Source organism: Pipistrellus hanaki (genome assembly GCF_964339955.1).
Source record: "Pipistrellus hanaki genome assembly, chromosome: 3".
Taxonomy (NCBI): Eukaryota; Metazoa; Chordata; class Mammalia; order Chiroptera; family Vespertilionidae; genus Pipistrellus; species Pipistrellus hanaki.
In genome coordinates this window covers 79,010,876-79,033,343 of record NC_140505.1, presented here as the reverse complement: position 1 = coordinate 79,033,343, position 22,468 = coordinate 79,010,876, and the positions used below count along the sequence as shown (strand labels likewise).

The following is a 22,468-nucleotide window of genomic DNA, read 5'->3' as shown; positions in this document are numbered from 1 at the left end:
TTGGGGGCGTTTGGGGACATCTGTGAAGCCCGGTTGCAGCAATGTGAAAGCAGCTGTTCAGAGACTGGCGGGCGGCCCCAGAGCCTTGGCCCCTCACTCAGGAGCGGTGGCTGATGTTTACGTAGAGGAGGAACAGAAAGCGATTTAAATTTTAGGGGGAAAAGCAACAACAAAATGGCACATCTATTTGTAACTTGGATACCAAAAGCAATTCTTCAAAATTCTATACTTGTTTCGAGTGTATTATTTTTCTTTCAGTTCCACAAACTCAGAAGCCAGTGCCTAGCTCACTAAAAGAAAACAGAATATGCATAATATTTAATATGCTGAGTATTTCATAAAAAAAACTGAATGCTGGCCGAAACCGGTTTGGCTCAATGGATAGAGCGTTGGCTTGTGGACTGAAAGGTCCCAGGTTCAATTCCGGTCAAGGGCATGTACCTTGGTTTTGGGCACATCCTTGGGGGTGGGGGTGGGGGGGTATGTGTGTTCAAGAGGCAGCTAATCGATGATTCTCTCTCATCGATGTTTCTAACTCTCTATCCCTCTCCCTTCCAGGGCATGAAGAACTGCATATGGCTCTCGAGCCGCAGTTTGCTGACCTCGGTGTAAAAAATCAATAAAATATATATTACAAAAACAAACAAACAAAAAAAAAAAAACACTAAAAAAACAAAACAAAACAAAACTGAATGCTGCTGTAAAGTGCTCTTCAGGTCTTTTTAAATCCCCTTCTAATGAATGAAACTAGGGGAATTTCCGGTGACAGAGGTCAGATTTGTTGTATGATAAATCTACGTAGTTTTAGTCTTTCTGTGTTGAAAAGCAGTGGTTGGGGCATTTTAAAAGAGGGCTGGCTACGCTTGTTTTCCTTCATGATAATAAATTTGTCATTATGCGGTAACATGGATTTGCCCCTACAGGTTGTTGTTAATAATTTTGAAACATTATGGTCTTGCCAAAGTTCTAATGTCTCAAACCTGAATATTAAAGCAGGCCAGTCTAAACTCACTGGTGCAAATACCTTGGAGGAGTAATTTCTAAATATAAAAAGAGGTAATTGGACTGTATATATTGTACTCTGTATTGCTTTCCTCACATTGGTATTTTATAAAGTTTTAATTTATATGAAACATTTTTAAAATATGTTTTATTGATTTTTCACAAAGAGGAAGGGAGAGGGATAGAGAGCTAGAAACATCGATGAGAGAGATACATCGACCAGCTGCCTCCTACACACCCTCCACCGGGGATGTGCCCGCAACCAAGGTACATGCCCTTGACCAGAATCGAACCCGGGACCTTTCAGTCCCCAAGCCGACGCTCTATCCATTGAGCCAAACCGGTTTCAGCTATATGAAACTTTTTAAAGCAGAATCAAAACTCCTCTTGTGGAGACATCAAGTCCTTACAAAATGTAATCTTTTAATTAAAAGACATCAAGTCCTTACAAAATGTAATCTTTTAAAATGTAATCTTACATGAATAGTACCAATTTTACCACAAGGTAAAGAACACACTCCATTAAAAATGTTAAATTACATGAAGTAAAATGTGCAAGCCTTCAGGGTGGCATAAAAAAACCAAAGGTTAATGCTTTGTGGGGCACATGTCTCAGAGGGCTTGCAGAGTGTGTGAGTAATTGACTTTCTGTTATGTTACATAACTGGTGACAGCATTGCAAATCTGCACAATCATTTTGGCTGTGGGTTACTTCAGATGACCTTTGTAGAGGCTTTATCTGTAGAGTGGTTATTTGACTTGCTTTAACCTGTGAGAGTTCGGGGGTTTATTTTTTCACTGTGTGAAAGTAAGATTCTAATAAAGGAAAAGAGGTGTGCGAATGCCGAGTGGGCTGGTTTGGGATTGGCTTCTTTCAGTCAGGCTTTCAGAACATTGAAATGTTCCACGATAAATCCAGAACGTGGAGCCCTTCGATTCTAAAATTTTTATGAAAAGCCTATTACTCTAACCAAAGTACCCTCATTACATCTCTTCTAAAAGTTCATGAAAACGATTACCAGTTCGTACTTTTCATAATGAAGGAGGGGCATTTGCCTACCTTATAATAAAAGACTCAGTTCTTTTTCTAAAGATGGACTTTAAAAATGACAGTAAGGAATGAACCGCTTTTCATGGGCACCCTGTGGTTTATAGTTCTTGATCTAAACTTAAAATTGTATACGCCTTTGGAAGGAACTATACGCCACCCCTAAGCCTGCTCTCAACAAAGAGTTGGGTGCGTTACGAGAGTCCCAGACATTGTCCTCTTCCTCCTGAGTTATTTTGAAATGGTTCTTTTTTATTTTTGTACATTTTTTACTGCAGTATTGGTAGAATATAATTATGGGCAGAACTATAACATGGATCATCTCTACTTCTATATTTACTTATTTATTTATTACTAGACCTCAACCACAGTCTTCTTTTTCTCCTTCCACCTCTCTGCCTGTGGCCATGCACTTTGTATTACTATATTAGAAATTTACAAATCTGCTTTATACGTTTTATTTTGTTGGGTACTTATAATCAAAATTTTTATGAGGCTATTGAATAAGTTTAGTCTTATTAGAAAAAAATTATTTTTACTTATTATTTACTTACTTATTTGAAATAAGTTTTGTTTTTGTTTTTTTTTTTCAGAGAGGAAGGGAGAGAGAAAGAAACATCAATAAGAGAGAATAATTGAGCAGCTGCCTCCTGCACGCCCCCTACTGGGGATTGAGCCCACAACCCAGGCATGTGCCCTGGACCAGAATTGAACCTGGGATCCTTCAATCCACAGGCTGACACTCTATCCACTGAGCCAAATCAGCTAGGGCAGAAAAAAAATTTTTTAATGTCTTTCTTTTATCTTTACCTTTGAATGCTATTTTGACTGGATAGAGAATTCTAGATTAATAGGTACTAGTACTCCTCCTATCATTTTGAAGATATTATTTCATTGCCCTCTAACAGCTACTGCTTGTGATAAGAAGCCAGATTTCTCCGTAGGTAATGTGATTTTAAGGCCATCCCTAATATTTGTAGAACCTGGGTTAAAATTACAAATGGAAGTCCATATATCATATGTCTAAAAATGTATAAGTTAAAAATCAAGCCAACAACTAGTTAAATAGTAGGTTCTATTTTTCTATATTTATAACTATAGTTTAAATGTAGCTTTCCAAAGACCTGGATGGCCAAGCCTTGAACTTAGGATTCTTGGAATCCTTGGGGTTCCACAGTGGAGCTTGGCAGAATAGGGAGAACTTACCATCTGGGCTCCTGCCCTAAAGCACATCTTCCTTTCTTTTTCCACTCCTGGCTTCGTCAAACACTGGAAGGGCCTTCACACATGTACTGTGGACACTACACCTCCAAGCCCCACAAACAGTCCCTCCCAGCCCCTTCATGGCTCTGAGGTGTGCAGTCTGACTGGGGAGATGGACATGAGGAAGAGGCCAACGCAGGTCCTGGAAGTGATCTGGGAAGCCCAGGGTTCTGGGCACAGGGGATGTGGTTTGGAGGGAGTGGGTTAATTTTGGGTGGCTTCTTGATGTTGCAATAACCTCAAATAGGTCCACACTGTATCAGAGAGAAGTTTTTTTAAAATGCAAATCACAGCCCTATCCATTTTGGCTCCGTGGCTAGATCTTCAGCCTGTGGAGTGAAGGGTCCCAGGTTCGATTCTGATCAAGGGCATGTATCTTGATTGCACCCCAGACCTGATTGGGGTGCGTGCAGGAGGCAACCAATAAATATGTCTCTCTCACATTGATGTTTCTCTCTCCTTGTCTCTCCCCCTTCCTTCCACTCTCTCTAAAAAGTCAATGGAAAAATATCTTTAGTTGAGGATTAACAAACAAACAAAAAAGTGCAAATCATAGTATTTATTCTCATGCTTAAAAAGCCATAAGGATCTCCCATTCAATCTATATAAATAAAAGGCCAATATGTAAAGTGTCCCCTCGGGAATTCTAGTAGGAGACCAGGAGTTTGAACTCGCTATGACATGTGCTGACCACCAGGGGCAGTGTAGTATGAAGGAAGGCCCTGGTCAGCAGTCAGAAGGTCCCTATCCACCCTGATTGCCAGCCAGGTTTAGGGACCCTACCTGTGCATGGATTTCATGCATCGGGCCTCTAGTTTGAAATAAAACTATTAAAAGGCTGCAAAGCTCTGGGTGGTACTTCAACATCTGAAGCTCTGTGGGAAGAGTTTGTATCCAAGATTTCTCTCTTTCTGAAACAAACTCTCCTTCCTAGTCTTCACATGGCTGACTTCTATCTACACTAATAAAAGAGGAAGATGCAAATTGACCATACCTTTGTGACACCCACCAGCCAATCAGGAGTGAGCATGCAAATTAACCCAACAAAAATGGAAGGTTAATTTGCATACACAGGGGCCAAGCTGTTGGAGGTGAGGTGGGACACTTGTGTAGTCGCCATGGCAACGATGCAGGCATTCCGCACGGCCCCAGCAGCTCCGGGCCTCTGGGCCCATGGGAAGGCAGAAAGGCAGCTTCAGCCCGAGCAAAGGCAGTGCCGGCAGCCAGGGGAAGGAAGGCCTGATCTTGCACAAATCTTCGTGCATCGAGCCTCTAGTCTATTATTAAATTCTTGGTGTAAATGTCACTTCTATGAATATACCTTCCTGGTTATTTGCTATCATTGCATTTTGTTTATTTCCTTCAGAGTACAAATACAAATTTATTTTACTTGTTTGATATTTCTTCCTCCAAATTGTCATCTACACTAGAGTGAATATCACAGATTTATCTAATTGTTTCCTCATAGTGTCATTTCATTTCTCCCAGGTAACATCACTTTTACTATTTCAAACCAATGAGGAAATCCCCATCTGAAACTATTCTTACTACCCTCATCACTACCCTGATACCCTTAGGTCATTCCATGAAATGTTCACTTAATATAAATTTATGTTGCTATGAAAAAATCTCCTACTAACACCCAGAAGAACATCCTGATTCATAGCCAATTGCAGTCAGAGTCCTTGCTTCCTGGAGGACCAGAGGTCTCATAATTCCTACCAGAAGCTGGTGGCTTCTTATTGAACAACTGGAGACCTAGTGCATGAATTCATGCATGGGTGGGGTTCCTCTGGGTGGCCTGCAGGGATCAGGCTGAAACGTGGAGTCCAATGTTGCCTGCAGCTTCTACCTGCTGCTCCTGCTCATCCCAGCCCCACTGTGCCTGCTGTGGACTCACCCCCAATCAGTCTTGTTTGGAAGAGGCTCAAGCTGCCACAGCAGTGCTTGCCAGCCATGAGTCCTGCATCTGGAGCTCTCCCCAGGAGAGTGGCCTGTGGGATCAGGCTGAAACTGGCTCTCCAACATCCCCCGAGGTGTCCTGGATTGCGAGAGGGTGCAGGCCAGGCTGAGAGACCCCACTGTGCATGATCAGGCTGGGGAGGGACTGTGGAAGAGCTCCAAGGCATGTCCGGCCCATCTCGCTCAGTCCTGACCCACCAGACCCCAGCAGCAAACTAACCTACTGGTCAGTGCATGTCATAGCAACTGGTTGACCAGTCCACTGTCTGTCCCCCTGGTGGTCAGTTCATGTCATAGCAAGTGGTTGAGCATCCTTAGCATATCATTAACATATTATACTTTGATTGGTTGTTCAGTTTTTCTGCTGTTCAGTCTATTTGCATATTACCTTTTTATTATATAGGATGTTGCTTTGGTGGTGCTACTATATCTAAAAGAAGATGAAACTAGGACCACTGCTGATGAATAAAATAAATAGGCCACTGTCAGTTCACATGGAAGTGTAGGAATTCTATATTTAAGATGCTCTTTCACCTGTCAGAGGACAAGGAAGCAATTCTAAACAGAGTGCATTGTATCACTTTTATGCATACAGGTGACCTTATATGAGAGTGATACAGACACCCATAGGAGGTGCTGTGCTGAGAAGGGTCTCATGCCTGGTCTAAGTAGCAGGGTTCTTTATGCCATCTGTTCAGCAGAGCATCTGCAGGTGAAGATATGACTCAGCAGAGAAGTCTACTTCAGGCAGGGCTAAGATTCTTGTTTGTTTATTTAAAGTGTTTGCATGGTAAAAAAAAAAAATCAATAAAAACATACTCTCAGGTAAATATTAAAATAACTAGAAGTTTTTGTTTTGTTTTTAATTATATTGATTTTCCACAGAGAGGAAGGGAGATGGATAGAGCTAGAAACATCGACCAGCTGCTTCCTGCACACCCCCTACCGGGGATGTGCCCGCAACCAAGGTACATGCCCTTGACCAGAATCGAACCTGGGACCTTTCAGTCCGCAGGCTGAGCCAAACCGGTTCCAGTATCTGCTGAGCCAAACCGGTTTCGGCAATGCCAAGAAGTTTGAACTTTATCCCGTAGAGCCCACTGGGACTTCCCTGAAATAACTTTTTTTTATGAAGGTGCTTTGGTCTCTGCAGATAAGAGGCTGGGAGGGCAGGAAGCATCCCTTCTCTAGGCCTGACTCATGTATACTAAGAAAAGATTCGGGTCATTTGGCTGTCTCAGGTCTCTTCCAACGTTGACAGCCAGGTTCCTTGAGTTCTTCCATTCCCCGGGCCTGCGCTTCCCTCCCTCCTCCTCTCGGTGCAGGTGTCACCTTCTCCCTCCTCCCTCAGTTCTCCCTCAGGTGCTTTTCAGGCGCGTGTGCAGGTATGGCCTCTGGAGTAAAGTAAGCTCGCCTCCTCTGAGGCCCTTCAGCCCAGGCAGCACCACGGGGAGAGTTTTCAGTCGCTTTTCTGCCCTGGTCTCTAGAGTAAGGTGATCAGACGTCCCGATTTTTAATAATTTGTCCCGAGGCGTTTTATTTATTTTTTTAATATATTTTATTGATTTTTTACAGAGAGGAAGAGAGAAGGATAGTTAGAAACATCGATGAGAGAGAATCATCGACCAGCTGCCTCCTGCACACTCCTTACTGGGGATGTGCCCGCAACCAAGGTACATGCCCTTGACAGGAATCGAACCCGGGACCTCTCAGTCCACAGCCCAACGCTCTATCCACTGAGCCAAACAGGTCTCGGGTCCCACGGCGTTTTAAAAAAGTCCCGATTTTGCCGAAACCGGTTTGGCAGCTGGTCGATGTTTCTCTCTCATCGATGTTTCTAGCTTTCTATCCCTCTCTCTTCCTCTCTGTAAAAACTCATTAAAAATATTAAAAAATTTTTTTAAAGTCCCGATTTTTTCCTCCAAAATCGGAACTTTTTAAAAACGCCGCGGGACAAATTGCTAAAAAGCGGGACTGTCCCGCCAAAAGCGGGACGTCTGGTCCCCTTCCTCTAGGGGCGGCTGGCTGACCCGCCACGGGCCACGCCACTCGGGAGGACAGCAGGAGTCCGCCCCTCGCGCGCCCCTGGTTCCCGGCCGGACAAAAGGCGGTGAGCTCCGCGGCCACCAAGCTCCGCCGCGACACCCCGCCGCACAGCCGGAGGGCCGGACTCCACCTCCCGGCTCCCACAGGCGCCGCGGGCCCGCGAGCCCACCGCCCGCCCAGGAGCCTGCGAGGCCCCAGGGGCAGCTCCGCCTGGGAGCTCGCCCGCGCGCGCGGCGTCAGCGTCACGTGAGGCCGCCCGGCCACGTGACCCGGAGGCCCCGCCCCCCGCGCTCCCTGAGGCGGTCCTGGGTGCCGCCCGCCAGTGCGTCTCCTGCAGCCGCGCTCTCCGCGTCCCGCGGCGCCCCCGGCGGCTGGGCCCGGCGCACAGCGAGCCGAGCGGCAGCGGCTGGCCTCCAGGCAGCGGGTGAGTCGCGGGCCTGGCTCGCCGAGGCCGCCCTCGCCCTCCCTTCTCTGCCCGCACCCCGCCGCCTGCCGGGCCGCGCGCCCCGTTACTCCGGCTCCCTCCCTCCCTCCTTCCCTCCGGCGGCGGTTCCGGTCCGCGGTCCGCGGTCCGCACTGTCAGCACCTCCGCTAGCATTTCTTGCAGGGGGAGGGGGAGGGGAGGCTAGGAAAAGTTTTCCGTGCGCCCTCTCTTTTGAGCTGCAGGGACGCGGCTTTGCTCCTGGCTGGAGTCTGTCGCAGCTCTGACAGACACCCCCCTGGACCCTCCGCGTCCGCATCCGGCCCTTCTAGAATCTAGAGTCTAGACAGAGCTTAGCATCCCCTCCTTGGCCTCGCGGGGGAGGGTAGTGGTGCCACAGAGCATAGTCTTCACTTTCCCCCTCCCCCTCAACACGGACTCCACAAAGGACTGTCACATAGTAGGGGCCTTGATCCAGGTGTGCGGGTAGCTGGGTGAAATGACATTTCCCTTGTCCTGCCTCAAATGAACTACCTGTTCTAGTTAAATGAGGCATGCTCTGTTCTTCCATAAGTGGCCTTTGTTTATGTTTATTTGCACGCGAGACACTCCGAAGTCATCTGCTGCAGAACTTTCTGTAATTGGGGTTTGCAATTTTATAAGTCAGTATTGTAATAATGCTTGGAAAGCCTAGATTCGTTGTCTTATTTGTCTTTGGCCTATTCTTTTTGGGGAGAGAATTAAAAAAATTTGGAGGCAAAAACTGATTTTCTGAAGCTGGTGTGCATTGTGGGATCATAGCATCAAAACATCAAAGTAAATAACGCTGAAAGGAATGGAAGAATGACTTAACCCTGAGGGTAGTTTACAGTGTGCTTTACACTTCAGTAAGTATCCATTCGAAGTGAGCACTGGCTAAATTTCACCTCTTTGAACTTCTCTCGGGTTGAGTATGTAACTGTATATTTAGATTCTATTAATATAGCAGTTAATCTAGGGCCCAGATATCTTTTAATCCATTGTGTGAATACCAGTCTATTTATTAATACTTTTAGACAGTCTACCCTCTAGTCTCTTTTTCTTAAAGAGGAAGGATATTAGTCATTAAAAAGATTTCCGCAGTGATTGTGTGTGATCCAAACGATCCAGTTCTGAGAGATTCAGAAAACAGCATAAAAACCAAAGCTATCAAGTTTCCAGCTTAATTTTTTTTTTTTTAATTCAGAATTAAAGAGTGCCTGCATGTTCCAGCAAGAGCTTAGCTCCATCTTAATAATCAGCAGCTCAAGCTGGAAAGCCTGAGACAGTGTTCTTCTTTATCTGAAAGTCAGTGTGGTGATAAAACTGCAGAAGCCAAAGACCTTTATTATTACTGTACTATTACTTCAGTGTGTACTGCATTCAATGTCATGCATGGGAAACAAGCTTTGGGCCCTCAAGGAGTCTAGAGTCTAGGCTGGGCCTTAGGACACACTTTTTTGATATTCTGGTTAAAAAAAATATGAAAGTGTTTCATATTGTGTATGTGTTGAGGAATTCACAGAAGACACATGATGACTATTGTTTGAATTTAACCAGAATAGACTTCCTTGAGGAGGTCAGTAAATCAAATAATTATCTAAATCAATTAACTACTGTATGAACTTAATTTTCGAAAATTTCCAAGTGCATTAAGTCCACAATATAGAATTACTTTTTTAATTTTGCAAAGAGAAAATAAAATTTAGAAAACATGAAGCAGAAAGAAAAATGTGATTATACTATCTTAAAGCAACAACAGTTAACATTTTGGGGTATAAGTCATTTTTACTATGCATATTTAATGGATTGCCATATTCAGGTAGTGAGATTTCAGATTATAAGGGATACTATGGTATCCAAACCTTAAACTAGGAGAGCCAAGAGCAGAAGTTTGAGTATTGAAAAACTTAGCTAAATCTCTTTGATTCTTGAGTTTAGAGTTTGGATAGCAAGCGTTCAAATAGCTGGAGATACTTCTATATCTTTTTTCAGTGTTATATATACACTTTTAAAAATGAGATCATACTCATGTACACACAATAAATTAAAAAGTTTGAAATGGCCCCAGGAGATGCGGAATCCCATCCAGGGAGACTGTACTCAGGCCATTCTTGAAGAGTAGCATGTCTTTCCCACAATCCCAAAAAATATTCCTCAGATTAGCAGGGGGGAAATCTTTGCTGAGATATTCTTTTCAGTGCTTGAGGAAAAATTCTAGTTTGGTAAATAGGCAAAGCCTATCCTCTCTCTAGTGCCTCAGTCCTGAACTCAAGTGATATAGGGGAAAGGTCTGGTGACATTGTTTACAGCGCTGGTAGTGTTTCCAAAGATGACTATCAGCAATACTTCCCTGAACTTGACTGCCCCTCCTGCCATCCAGAGATGGAGTCTGTTTCATTTCCATTTGAATGTAGCCTGGCCTTGTAACTTGTTTTGACCAATAAAATGTAGCAGAAGTGATATTGTGTCAGTTCTGGGTGTAGTTTTTTAAAGAGGCATGCAGCTCTAGCTTTCACTCTCTTGGAAGCCAGTCAGTATGTGTAGAGGCTTGGAGGCTTGGCCTAAGCTAGGTGAGGAGAGACCACCTGAAGTGGCCCAGAGAGCTATGCCTGTTTCAGCCCTGTTAAACTCCCCCAGTGCCTGTCACCTCATGAGGAATCCCAGCTGAGTCCAGTCAAAACACAGGGCTGAGGGATAGAACATTGTTTTAAGCCACTGAGTTTTGGGATGGTGTATTATTCAGCCAAAGATAACTGAAAGAGAAGACCAAGATGCTGGTATAGATAAATACTGGTACTTGCCGCCTCCTACAACCATATCAAATTACATCTAAAATACAGAACTGCCTGAAATCTGGCAGAATGGAAGTCCTACAACTAGAGAAGTAAAGAAGAAGGCCCGTCGAGATTGGTAGAGGGGCGGAGGCACAGGAGGGGCTAGTCCAACACCCATGTGTGGTGGTTTTTAAATCAGGGGGGATATCTCCAAGCTCTCCTGTGAGAAGCAGGGGGTCCCAGCCCCACACCACCCCTAGCCCAGGGTTCCAGAACTGGGAAGAGAAGTCCCCATAACTTTGGACTATAAAAACCAGTGGATATTGTGGTTGAGTGACATGGAAGCTGCTGGAGTCCCAGGTGTTCCTCTTAAAGGACCAGTGCACAAACTTACATGGTCCTGCTTCCTCTGAGCTCCAGATGGCGACATTGGGAGAATCCAGGGACATACGGGGAGGAACTGAACTATCTGGTATCAGGATAGGAACTTGGGGATGGCTTTCTTCCAGACTGGGGCACTCACAGGATTCACTGTTCCTGTGCTGGGACCTCCACCATCGCACAGCTGACTGGCAGGCTTACCTGAATTTCCATCAGTGTGGCTCACATGATTCCCAGTGATTCCACCCTATCCAATCTGTAGCCACAGCCAATTGTTTATTATTTGTATATTAGGGGCCCAGTGCACAAATTCGGGCTCCTTGAAAGGAACTGTGGGCCCCAAGGCTGCGGTGGGCACAGGAGCAGGTCTCGGCCCATCCTTCGCCCCCCTGCCTGGCACCTTCCTCAGTGGCTCCCAGGCTCCTGCCTCCGCTGCTCCCACACACTGATGGTGCTGGCCCTTATCACACCTACTGAAAGCGAGGAGTGATTGGAGCTGGTGCCAGCAGCAGGTGTGAGTGGTGGCAGCTGCCCCAGTCACCCCTCAGGAGCAGGGGGAGGTGGAGAAGCCCTCAGGGGCGATTGGTGCTGGCAGCCACCCCTCACACCTGCTGATGGTGCCAAGCGATCAGCACCAGCATCAGGTGCCAACAGCAGGTGTGAACTGCGGTTCCAACACCGGCTGTGGTATGAGTGGGGCTGGCACCGGCAGTGGGTGCAAGAGGTGGCTCCGGCCCTGGTTGCCCCTCAGCAGCAGGGAGTGTGGAAAAGCCCTGAGGGGCGATCGGAGCGGGTGCCAGCAGCGAATGTGAGTGGCAACTCCGGCGATAGCAGTGGGTGTGAGGGGCCGGAGCTGGCAGGAGTGTGCGTGCCCGGTGAGACCGTGGCACACAGGAGCAAAGAATTTTCAGTAACCACCAGAGGCTCGCCCCAATGACCGGGACTGGCGCTCTGCCTTGTTCTGGCGCCCCCGCTCACCGGTTTCACCATCCTGCAGTGGCTGAGCGCCACGTTCCACGCTCTGCTGCCTGTTGCTGGCACCTGCCATGTTCTGCGAACTCCCTCTGGTGGTTAGCACACGTCATAGTGACCGGATGTTTGGTTCCACCGTTCGGTCTATTTGCCTATTAGGGTTTTATATATATAGATATGATTGTTGTTATCAGTCTTACGTTAATGTTTTGTGATATGATTCTGACACTTTTTAAAGGAATTACCCGTTATTGTAATGACAGATGTGTGGTGTTTCTTGCCGTTTATATTTGATGAATTTAGCACCTGATGATTGTAGCCTAAGTCCTTACAGTACAAATGTCAGATCTGCTCTAGCATGTGATTTTTTTTAAAAATATATATTTTTATTGATATTTTATTTTTATTTTTATTTATTTACAGAGAGGAAGGGAGAGGGATAAAGAGATAGAAACATTGATACATTGATAAGAGAGAAACATTGATCAGCTGCCTCTTCCACAGCCCCTACTGGGGATGTGCCCGCAACCAAGGTACATGCTTTGTACAGGGCATGACATGTTTGCTCAGTGGTCAAGGAGAGTGAATCTGATGCAACTGTCACTTATAATGTGTTTATTACAGGATTTTAAACACAAAAATGATGGATTTTTCAGGTGCACTTTTGTCATTAGTTCTAAATGAGAAAATCCTCTGAGCAACTTCCCATTCAAATTCCAGTTAGATCAGTTAAAAAAACAAACAGGCCATTTGTTTGAGCATCATCCTATGCACTGAGGAGTTGCTGATTCAATTCCCAGTCAGGGCACCTGCCCGGGTTGTGGGCTCCAACCCTAGTTGGGGGCATGTGTGAGAGAGCTGATCAATGTTTTGTACTCACATCGATGTCTTCCTCCTCCTCTCCCCTTCTTCCCTTCTCCCCCTCTCTTCCTTTCCCCCTTTTCCCCTCTCATCAATTTAAAAAATCTTTAAAAAAATATTTTAGAACACAACAATTCTTTCCTGAAGAATAAAATCTCACAGGAGTTCAGATGGGTCTTATGGTCTCCTAATTTCCACTGGGTTGTCCCAATATATTTTCAGGCTTCCCTGCCCAGTGCTCTTTCTCATCCTCCCTGGTAACTGCTTCAGACTTCTCTACCCCTTTTTGTTCTTATTCCACTCCACTTTCCATTGCTACCTCCCCTCTTACCAGGAACAGGAAACTTGCTTCACTGGGAAAAATAGGGGATCTCAGAGAGAATGTACCCAAATGCAAGTCAAACCACTAGAATGACTATAATAAAAAAAAGACAGTGTTGGTGAGATTATTGAGAAATTGGGACACTCATAAATTGCTGATAGAAAAAAAAATGCACACTCAGTGGACTGTCATTAGATGGGTAGGTGGGGGGGCCGGCATGGGGGCAGGAAGGAAGGAATTGCTCCAAATTCTGGCACCCCAACCAATAAACTCACTTTCATTCATATCCATCTTTTCCTTTTTATTGTGTTTTAATGGAAGATCCCTCCACCCCCCCTTTCTGCAGCTTACCTATATTTCTGCTTCAGATCCCATTCCCTGTTACTTTCTCAGAAATCTTATTTAGTTATGTCTCCTCCTCTCTTTCTATTGGCTCCTTCCCATTGACATTTAAACATTTTCACATGTCTAACATGTTTAAAAGATCACCTGAAGTGTGTCCTTCAACTCTAGTCCATTTTACAATTACTATCCTATTTCACCTTTTCCCTTCACTTGAACAAGTTGTTTATACTCTTCTGCACTTTCACACGCTCCTCATCCTGTTGCAATCTGGCCTTGTCCACCCACAGCCTCCCTGATACTCTTCTTGTAAACTCCTTTGTGTGATGCTCACGCCCCTAGAATTCCATGACACTCTCCTCCTGGTTTTCTTCCTACTCTGCCTGTTCCTACACAGTCTCTTCTATGGAATATCCTTGTCCCTTTGCTGTTGGAGTTTCTTAGAGTTCTGCCCAAGATCCTCTTCTCTTCTTATTCTACACTCTTTTCCCGGGATGATCACATGCCAGATTTCAAATCTCCAATCCATATCTCTTTTTTGATCTTCATATTTATAAATCTATCTCTTGGACATATCTACTTTGATATCCCACACGTAACTAAACTTAAGATGTCCAGAGAATCATTCCCCATTTCCCTTTGAAACTTGCTGTAGTCTCTGTTATAGTGAGTAGCGTTAAATTTTACTCAGTTACTTAATTTGACAATCTGTGTGTAATTCCTTGGCTCTGCCTTTCTCTTATCTAGCTCTTTCCTCCCATTCAGTCAATTACTCTTGAGCCTGTCTCTTGTCCAGTTTTCTCCATTTCCATTTACCCCATATAGGCTTCCATTCTTTCGTGGCTTACTGCAGCCACCTTAATTTCCCTCTGAGAATTTCTTCTTCATCCCCACTTGGTCTCTACATTCAGCCAGAATAACCTTTAACAGACATGCCACTTCCCTGCTTATAATCCTCCAGTAATTACATGTTGCTCTTAGGATAAAATCTAAGCCTTTTGGCTGCAGCCCTGCTAAATTTCTTCCAGTCCCTCCACCAGACCTTTACCTGCCATGTATATTCACTATCCCAGGTGCCTGCTATCTTTTCAGGGAGCTGACACTTCCCTTTCTGATGCTGCTAAAGCACCCGAACCTCACCATTGTAGCACTAGCCACACTGTGGTGAGCATGTGTTTATGTCTAGACCCCGTTACTGCATGTAAGGTCTGCTGGGGGTTCAGGCGGCAGTGGTGGTGTTGGCTCTGTGTTCTGTTTACCTAGAGGACATTTATTGAATAAATACAGTGTAGTTCTGCATATCCATTGCTGGGATTTTAGTTTGGCTTTAGGCCAACACAGTGTTGTGGAGTGAACGCAAGTAAAGACAGTTGGAGTCCAGACCAAATTAAAATTCAGGGAGCCTTTAATTGCCGGCCGGCGACTGTTCTCTCTCCACGCAGGAAAGTCAGAGCAGCAGCGATCCTTTGTGCAAGACCACTTTTAAGCACATGAAACACATTCTGTTTATGCAGAGTAAGCAACCCAAGACAAAACAGTTTTTCCCAAATAATGTCAGGGCCATGCTATTGACGACCATATTATTTACAGGGTTATCCTGTTCTTCAGAAAGCTGACAGTGTTCTATCCTGCAAGGCTTTTTTGTGAGGTGCAAGGGGAAGGGGCCGTGAGACCATATATCAAAGCCTGGCCATGGTGTCAGCTCTGACAACCCTTTCTGGGGCATAGTCCACAGCCTCTCTGGAGTGCTCAAAAATTCCCACTCCCTAACAGCAAGTACAGATGGTACTTTTCATACAGCAAAAACTAGTAGATAAAATCACTTTAGAGAGACCCATGTAGGAAAGGTTCATAATATCCTACATAGATTGGAACTTGGGCCCCTCCGTTCCAGTCTTGGACTCATCAGAAAAATAAAATGATGTATTATTGTGTTCAATTCATTACTTTAACTTGTTGACCCATCTAGTATTTTATTGTCGTCTATTTTATGGCCCATGTGTGTTTGGTGCAACAAAAAACAAAATTGTGGAAGAACATTATTTTGAATGATGGTGGGTTTTATTTTTGTTTGTTTCCTTCCTTGTGCAAATAAAAGTATCTCATAAAAGGAATTCTTTTATAAGATCACAGTCAGCTTCACAACCCTGGATTTGTTATCTTTTGCTGCTGATACTATTGCCATTTGGGTTGTTTGCTTTTCTAACCTGAGCACATGGCTTCAGTAGAATTATTTCTTCACTGAACAATGAGCTGTCAGATTCCCTGTATCCTAGAATTGCCTAAAGTTTTTGTGCAATGAAATGAAAACAGTCCCTTGGATAATGGACTGAAGAATTCCTTTCAGAGGCCATTATTACAAATTGTGTTTCAAGTCAAGCAACCTACTGGCAAAGGAAGTGACAGTTGTCCTTTTAAATGAGTGATGAATTTGAACAAAACTAATGAGACAAAGAGCAGTCACAGTGTTAGGAAATTTTGCCACCTGTACAGCTGCATCTTTATGAAGGATGGCATAAAGTCTTGGAGCATGTTACATCCTCAGAGCCTTTTAGTCTTTGTGGGATTTGTCAAGTATTCAGAACATTCCATCTTTTCCTTTCATTATTTTAATATGGTTAGCTTGCAGAAAAGAAAAGTGGATGACAGTTGTTCTAGCAGCTAGGCAGGACACAACATTAATGTCTCAGCAAATCTCTGAAACTTTCTCTCTGGATGTTTCATTTATGTGGTGCCCAGAAACTTGGGAAGGAAAAACACTGGGTTACTATTTCCTTAAGATAATCACTGCTGAATCCATACATATCCAGGATGGCCTGGGTGAGCAGGCCATTGAAGATTCTTCCCTACTAGAAGTCTGGTGCATGAAATTTGTGCATGGGATGGGGGGGTTCCCTCAGCCCACCCTGTACCCTCTCCAATCCGGAATCCCTCTCACAATCTGGGACTGCTGGCTCCTAACTGCTCACCTGCCTGCCTGCCTGATCACCCCTAACTGCCCCCCCCCCCCACCAGCCTGATCACCCCTAACCACCTCTGTCTTCTGACCTTATCACTCCCTGCCAGCCTGGTTGCCTCAAACTGCCCCACCCACAAGTCTGGTTGCCCCCAATTGCCCCTCTCTGTCAGCCTGGTTGCTCCTTACTGCCCCCCTGCCAGTCTGGGTACCCCCAACTGCCCCCCTCTGCTGGCCTGATTGCCTCCAACTGCCTCCCCCCCTCCCCCCCTAACACACACACACACACTACCCTGGTCACCCCATGCAGCCTGCTGTTCAGTCATTTGGTCATCCCTCACTGACTCTCCTACCAGCTGCTGGTGTACAGTTATGAGACTAGATAAATCAGACAAATAATGTTGGAGAAGGTTAGCCATTGGAAAGGCCAGGACGGGTGTTTCTGTAAGAAGAATCAGAGAAGTGGGAGTTAAATCCTGACTATGCCACTTACTGCTCTGTGTCCTTGGGAAGTCATTTGACCTTTGAGTCTCATTCTTCACCTGCTGCTGAGAAAGGGTTATGGTCTCTTCCTTATAAGAGTATTGTGAAGATTAAATGGAATAGTGTATGTGAAATTACCTAACACAGTGTCTACAACAAAGCAGGATCTTTAAAAAAAATTTTTAAATAAATTTTAGAGAGAAAGGTAGAAAGGGAGGGTGGGAGGGAGAGAGAAGAAGGAGGAGGAGGAGGAGGAGGAGGGGGAGAGAGAGAGAGAGATAGAGATAGAGATAGAGAGAGAGAGAGAGAGAGAGAGAGAGAGAGAACATCAATGATGAGAGGGAATCATTGATTGGCTGTTTCCTTCATGCCCCCTAATGGGGATCAAGCCTCAAACCAGTCATGTGCCCTGACTGAGAATCGAACATGACCTCTTGGTTTATAGGTCTATACTCAACCACTGAGCCACAGCAGGGCAACAAAGCAGGTTCTTGATCACTGTTCATTTCTTCCTTCTTGCTCTTTATTTGCTTGTGTTGTTAGGAGTGATTACTTGCTTGACCAACATTATTGCTCTTGTTCTCATGCTTTAAAAAATCCCCCATAGCTTCTTTATTTCATCTTAAACATAAAATCATAGATTTTTACAGAAGATATTTTTTAGAAACCCAGGCTCAAAAAGGTAAGTGGCATGTCATTCTGATTGATTACAAGTAATTAAAAGTAAATCTAGAGCTAAAACACAGGCCTCAGGACTTGTTTCTTCCCATCATGCTATTGGTGATGCTTTCTGCTTTTATGATGGATGCAGACATGGTGTAGCGTAGGACTTGGTTTTTTATTGACTCTTAAATTACAAGTCTTTGGAGAAATATCTTGTAAAATAAAACTTTGAGTAATTTAGCAATGTGGGTAAGCCATCATTATGAAAGTTGTTTGAGTTTTCTGTAGATTACAACACCTTGGGGCAGAGTTGCCTTATAATTGATTAATAATTTCAGAATAATTATACTGCTGTCAGGACATTATATAATTTTGAGTGGTAATAAAGCTTTGTGCTGTAATTTTAAAGATGGCGAATCAGCCGAAACCGGTTTGGCTCAGTGGATAGAGTGTCAGCCTGTGGACTGAAAGGTCCCGGGTTCGATTCTGGTCAAGGGCATGTACCTTGGTTGTGGGCACATCCCCAGTGGAGGGTGTGTAAGAGGCAGCTGATAGATGATTCTCTCTCACCAATGTTTCTAACTCTCTATCCCTCTCCCTTCCACTCTGTAAAAAATTAATAAAATATATATTTTTTAAAAAGATGGTGAATCATATATTTTAGCTAATTAATTTCCTTCTTCCTGTTTATTTACTTATAGTTAAATTCTATCTTATATAATAAAAGCCTAATATGCTAAGTGTCCAGTAAACCAGTTGGCCGTTCAACCAACCAAAGTGTCATATGCTAATGATGTGCTAAGGCTGCTGATCCGCTCGCTGTGACATGCACTGACCACCAGGGGGCAGACACTCGACTAGTCAACCAGTTGCTATGATGTCTACTGACTACCAGGGGGCAGATGCTCCGACCGGTCGGTTAGCTTGCTGCTGGGGTCCAGCTGATCAGGACTGAGCGAGATGGGCTGGACATACCCTGGAGCCCTCCCGCATTCCCTCCCCAGATGGCCAACTTCCTGTGTCTCTCCCTGGCCTGATTTTGCAATGGAGGGGTCCCTCGACCTGGCCTGCACCCTCACTATCCAGGACCTCTTGGGGATGTCGGAGAGCCAGTTTAAACCTGAACCCACAAGGGAGTACGCTCAGCCAGAAGCCGGGCTCACAGCTGGTGAGCACAGCAGCAGTGGTGGGAGCCTCGCCCGCCTCCGTAGCAGCGCTAAGAATGTCCACCTTAGGCCTGGGGAGTGGGCCTTAGTCAGACATCCCCCGTGGGCTCCCGGACTGCGAGAGGGTGCAGGCCGGGCTGAGGAGCCCCCCCCCCCCCCCCCCCCCCCCCGCCGTGCATGAATTCCATGCACTGGACCTCTAGTATTACATAAAACACTAACTTTAAAAAATATATATGTTTTTATTGATATCAGAGAGAAGAAGGGAAAGTGAGAGATAGAAACATCACTGATGAGAGAGAATCATTGATCAGCTGCCTCCTGCACAACACCTATGGAGGATAGAGCCCAAAACCAGGGCATAGGCTCTGACCAAGGATCCAGCAGTGAGCTCCTGATTCATAGGCTGCCATTCAACTACTGAGCCATCTTTAAACTTTGATATGGTTTATATTCTAGGAAAACATGCTTTTGGATTTTCTTGGAATTTTTCTACCTTATAGATGTCTACACTGCTTTGCTTCTTGTGAGGCCTTGTATGTTTTGTGTGAGGCACAAAGTCCATGGAGGCAGGCATCTTTTTGTTCTAAAAGCATTTAAGACAATCTTCTTATACAATGAACACTTATAAATGGAGAACAAAGAAAAGAACAACAGTTTAGTAGAAAAAATAGGGACTTCATGTGGGCCCATAAGCATATGAGTCTGAGAGGTGAAGAATACACATGCTCACTCTGGATTGCATGGCTCAGGGTCTCACTATGACACTTAGTACTTTGAGCAAATTCTTAGTATCTCTTTGCCTTGGTGTCCTTGTCTCTAAAGTAAAGATTAAATGAATTAATAAATGTGAACTATTTAGAATAGTGCTTGGAGCAGAGTGCTCAGGAAATGTCATTTGTTATTGTTGGTATAATTGTGATTATTTCTAAAAATGATGCCCTACTTCACTCATCATAAGAGGAATTCAAGTTTAAATAAAACTGAGACATCATGATAACACACTGTGTAGTAGGGTGTAGGTAAACAGTTGCTGTCACACATTGATGGTTATCTTATACTAGAGGCCCAGTGCATGAAATCTGTGCACTGGGCAGAGGGTCCCTCAGCTTAGCCTGCCCCCTCTCACAGTCTGGGAGCCCTCGGGGAATGTCCTACTGATGGCTTAGGGGAGTGGGGAGCGGGCCTGAGCCACAGACTGGCCTTCCTATGTGGGAGGTGACCGGTGGGCTGATCGGGATGGCATGGGCAGCTAGTGGCTGGCCCCACCCCCAGTTGCTCCATGGCCACTGGTGGCCTCCCTCTGCAGAAGGAAACCCCAGCAGGCCTCTCTGGGGATGGTGCTGGAGGCCCTGCCCCAAATCGCCCCACTGCTGCTGCCGCCTGTGGCCTGCCTCTGTGGGAGGCAACCAGGTAGGCGATCAGGGGATGGTGTCAGCACCCATCACCCCGCCACCACTGGTTGCCGCCCTCCCCCACCCATCACTGTCCCCTCCCTCTGCCTGCTGGCTTGTGCCCTGGCTGGCCGGGCGAAACCTGCTCACCAGCCCCACCCCCCACTGACCAGTTGTTCCACCATTCGGTCGACTTGCATATTGCACTTTTATTATATAGGATTGCTTTACTTGGAGGGAGATTTATCCACCAAAATGAGCTCTAGGAGTGTCTTTCAAGGGGTGGTCCTACATTTTAACAGGCAACCCAGGTTATGCACTGTATTATTTGAGAGGATCTCTTTTGAAGTGTGACACTTCAGTAAAGAGACATTATCTCATTAAAATTATACCTCTGGCATAGCCACATCAGTATCTGATTTTTATTGTTAAAAATTGAGCACCCAATATCTCTTTATCAATCTATATAGGCTCATAATGTTTCCACATCTTGAAAGTACCCATACTCACAGGCCATTGAATGATTTTGATAAGAGTTTTTAAGGGATCATGCAGGAAAGTTAATTTAGGTGATAGGAATGTGTAGTAGATAGATAATATCCTAGATTAGGAGAAAAGATGGCACATTAGCTTTATATGGTGGTGACTGAAGGCAGAAAAACAAATACTGCAGCAAAGAAAGAGCACTAAGTCTGTCTTCTGTCCTAATTGCTTGGCTGTTGCTGAACTAAGCAAGCTCCCTTCCACTGTTCCTTTTCCTTGATACCTTCTCCCAGTTATTGGAATCACCTATTCAACGAAGTTGCCCAAACTGGAAAACCTGAACTAATTCCATTTGCTTTGTTTGCTTTCATCCCTGTGTAATCAGCCAAATAGTTCCGTCAGGTTTCCTCATAAGTATGTCTCTGATCCACTGCCTCTGTCTAGTCCTCGTTCCCAACATCAGTCTCTCTTTTTCTTGGGCCCCAAACACTGCAGCTGTCTAAACCGATCCTTCCCACGGCCACCGGAATGGTTCACGTCTTAACCTAAAAGCAAGACCAGGATGCTCCCATGCTTGACATTCTTCACTTTTCCTCCTTCTGTGGAATAAAAGCTAAGCTCCCTGCCATGGTATTTAAGCCCCTCAATGGTCTGTGTTCTGCCTACTCAGGCCGCCGTGGATCCAGGCCTGTGCCGCTGCGACAGCCGGGACCCGGGCCTGACTGCGCAGTGCCGGCCATGGCAGGCCCAGGCCTGACGCTGCCCCAGGCTCCCCTTCCCCCTGCCTGGCTGCACTCCGGGGCTGCCCACACTGCCACCGTGGCTCAGCAGCTTGGGCAGACACCCCCCCATTCCCCCCCCCCTCTTCCCCCCCCTCTGTGTCTCCTCCGCTCTGGGCCTCACCTGCGCGTGCAGCCTCCTCCTGACTGGTCGTAACTGTTACAGCATTGTGGCCTAATTTGCATATTACCTCTTTATATAAATAGATATTGGTACTACTTCAGTAGAGGACCATTTGAAATAGCTATTAAAGGCAAACTGACGATTGAATTTGGAACTGGTAAGTACATTTTTAGGAGACTGTTAGGAATTTATGTACAAAAAGACATGTATATTCAATACTATGTGCAAACAATAATTGCAGTATTGTTCATGTTAGCAAAGAGTGCAAGTGACTTAAATGTCTCAGTGGAAATGGGTAAATTGTTATGCTCTATAGTACCATTGAAAAGTGTAGTAACTCTACAGAATGATCTGCAAGATGTGCTGTTAAGTAGGGTGGGAAAGCTTCCACACATACTTACATATGATGCTCATGTAAGTATACACTATCTCTGGAGTGAATTAAAACAGCTACTAACAGTGGTTGCCTTTGAGGAGAGGGTCTAGAAAGGGAGGATAGGGAGATTTACTTTCCTATACTGTTTTGTACAGTTTGAAACAAAACATTGTTAACATGTTTATATTAGTTTTTACCCTTTCCCAAACCCTTTAGCTCTTCCCACCAACACACACACACACACACACACACACACACACTCTTGGGTGCACAATTTTCAGAACATTCAGATGTCATTCCAGGAATCTGGCTGTGCAGTGGCAGGTAATAATGGTGTTTAAAGTTTATTGACTTTGTGATGTGATTCTTGGGGCATCACTGGGACCCGATCCTTGTCATCCAAATTGGTGCTGATGGAAAAAAATCCCTCTGGATGGTGGAAACGGGCCTTGGCTGAGCATGCTCAAGCTCTGAGGCTCGCTTCATAGGTGCTGGAGCCAGAAAAAGACCTTTGTCTTGGGCCTGCCTCTCTTGGCTATATTTAGAGGTCTCAGAACAGAGTGAGTAGGAAACTGTGGGTGTATTTATCAACTGTTTGCTTCTATTTCGGTGTCCAGAGGTGAGAGCCA

At 45.1% G+C, this 22,468-nt stretch overlaps 1 protein-coding gene across 6 annotated transcripts in view; it reads left to right on the top strand.

The window, feature by feature from the left end:
* RCBTB1 (RCC1 and BTB domain containing protein 1) overlaps positions 1–22,468 on the top strand; it is a 108,294-nt gene that overhangs the window by 11,411 nt on the left and 74,415 nt on the right. For 3 of the 6 annotated variants that reach the window (XM_084879400.1, XM_084879401.1, XM_084879396.1), the window contains exon 1: positions 7,607–7,745. The exons of 2 other annotated variants lie outside the window; for them this stretch is intronic. The gene's annotated coding sequence lies outside the window, so the exon portion shown is untranslated. Of the gene's footprint in view, positions 1–7,606; positions 7,746–22,468 lie in introns of those variants that run through there. One more of the 6 variants, XM_084879397.1, reaches the window with a different exon arrangement.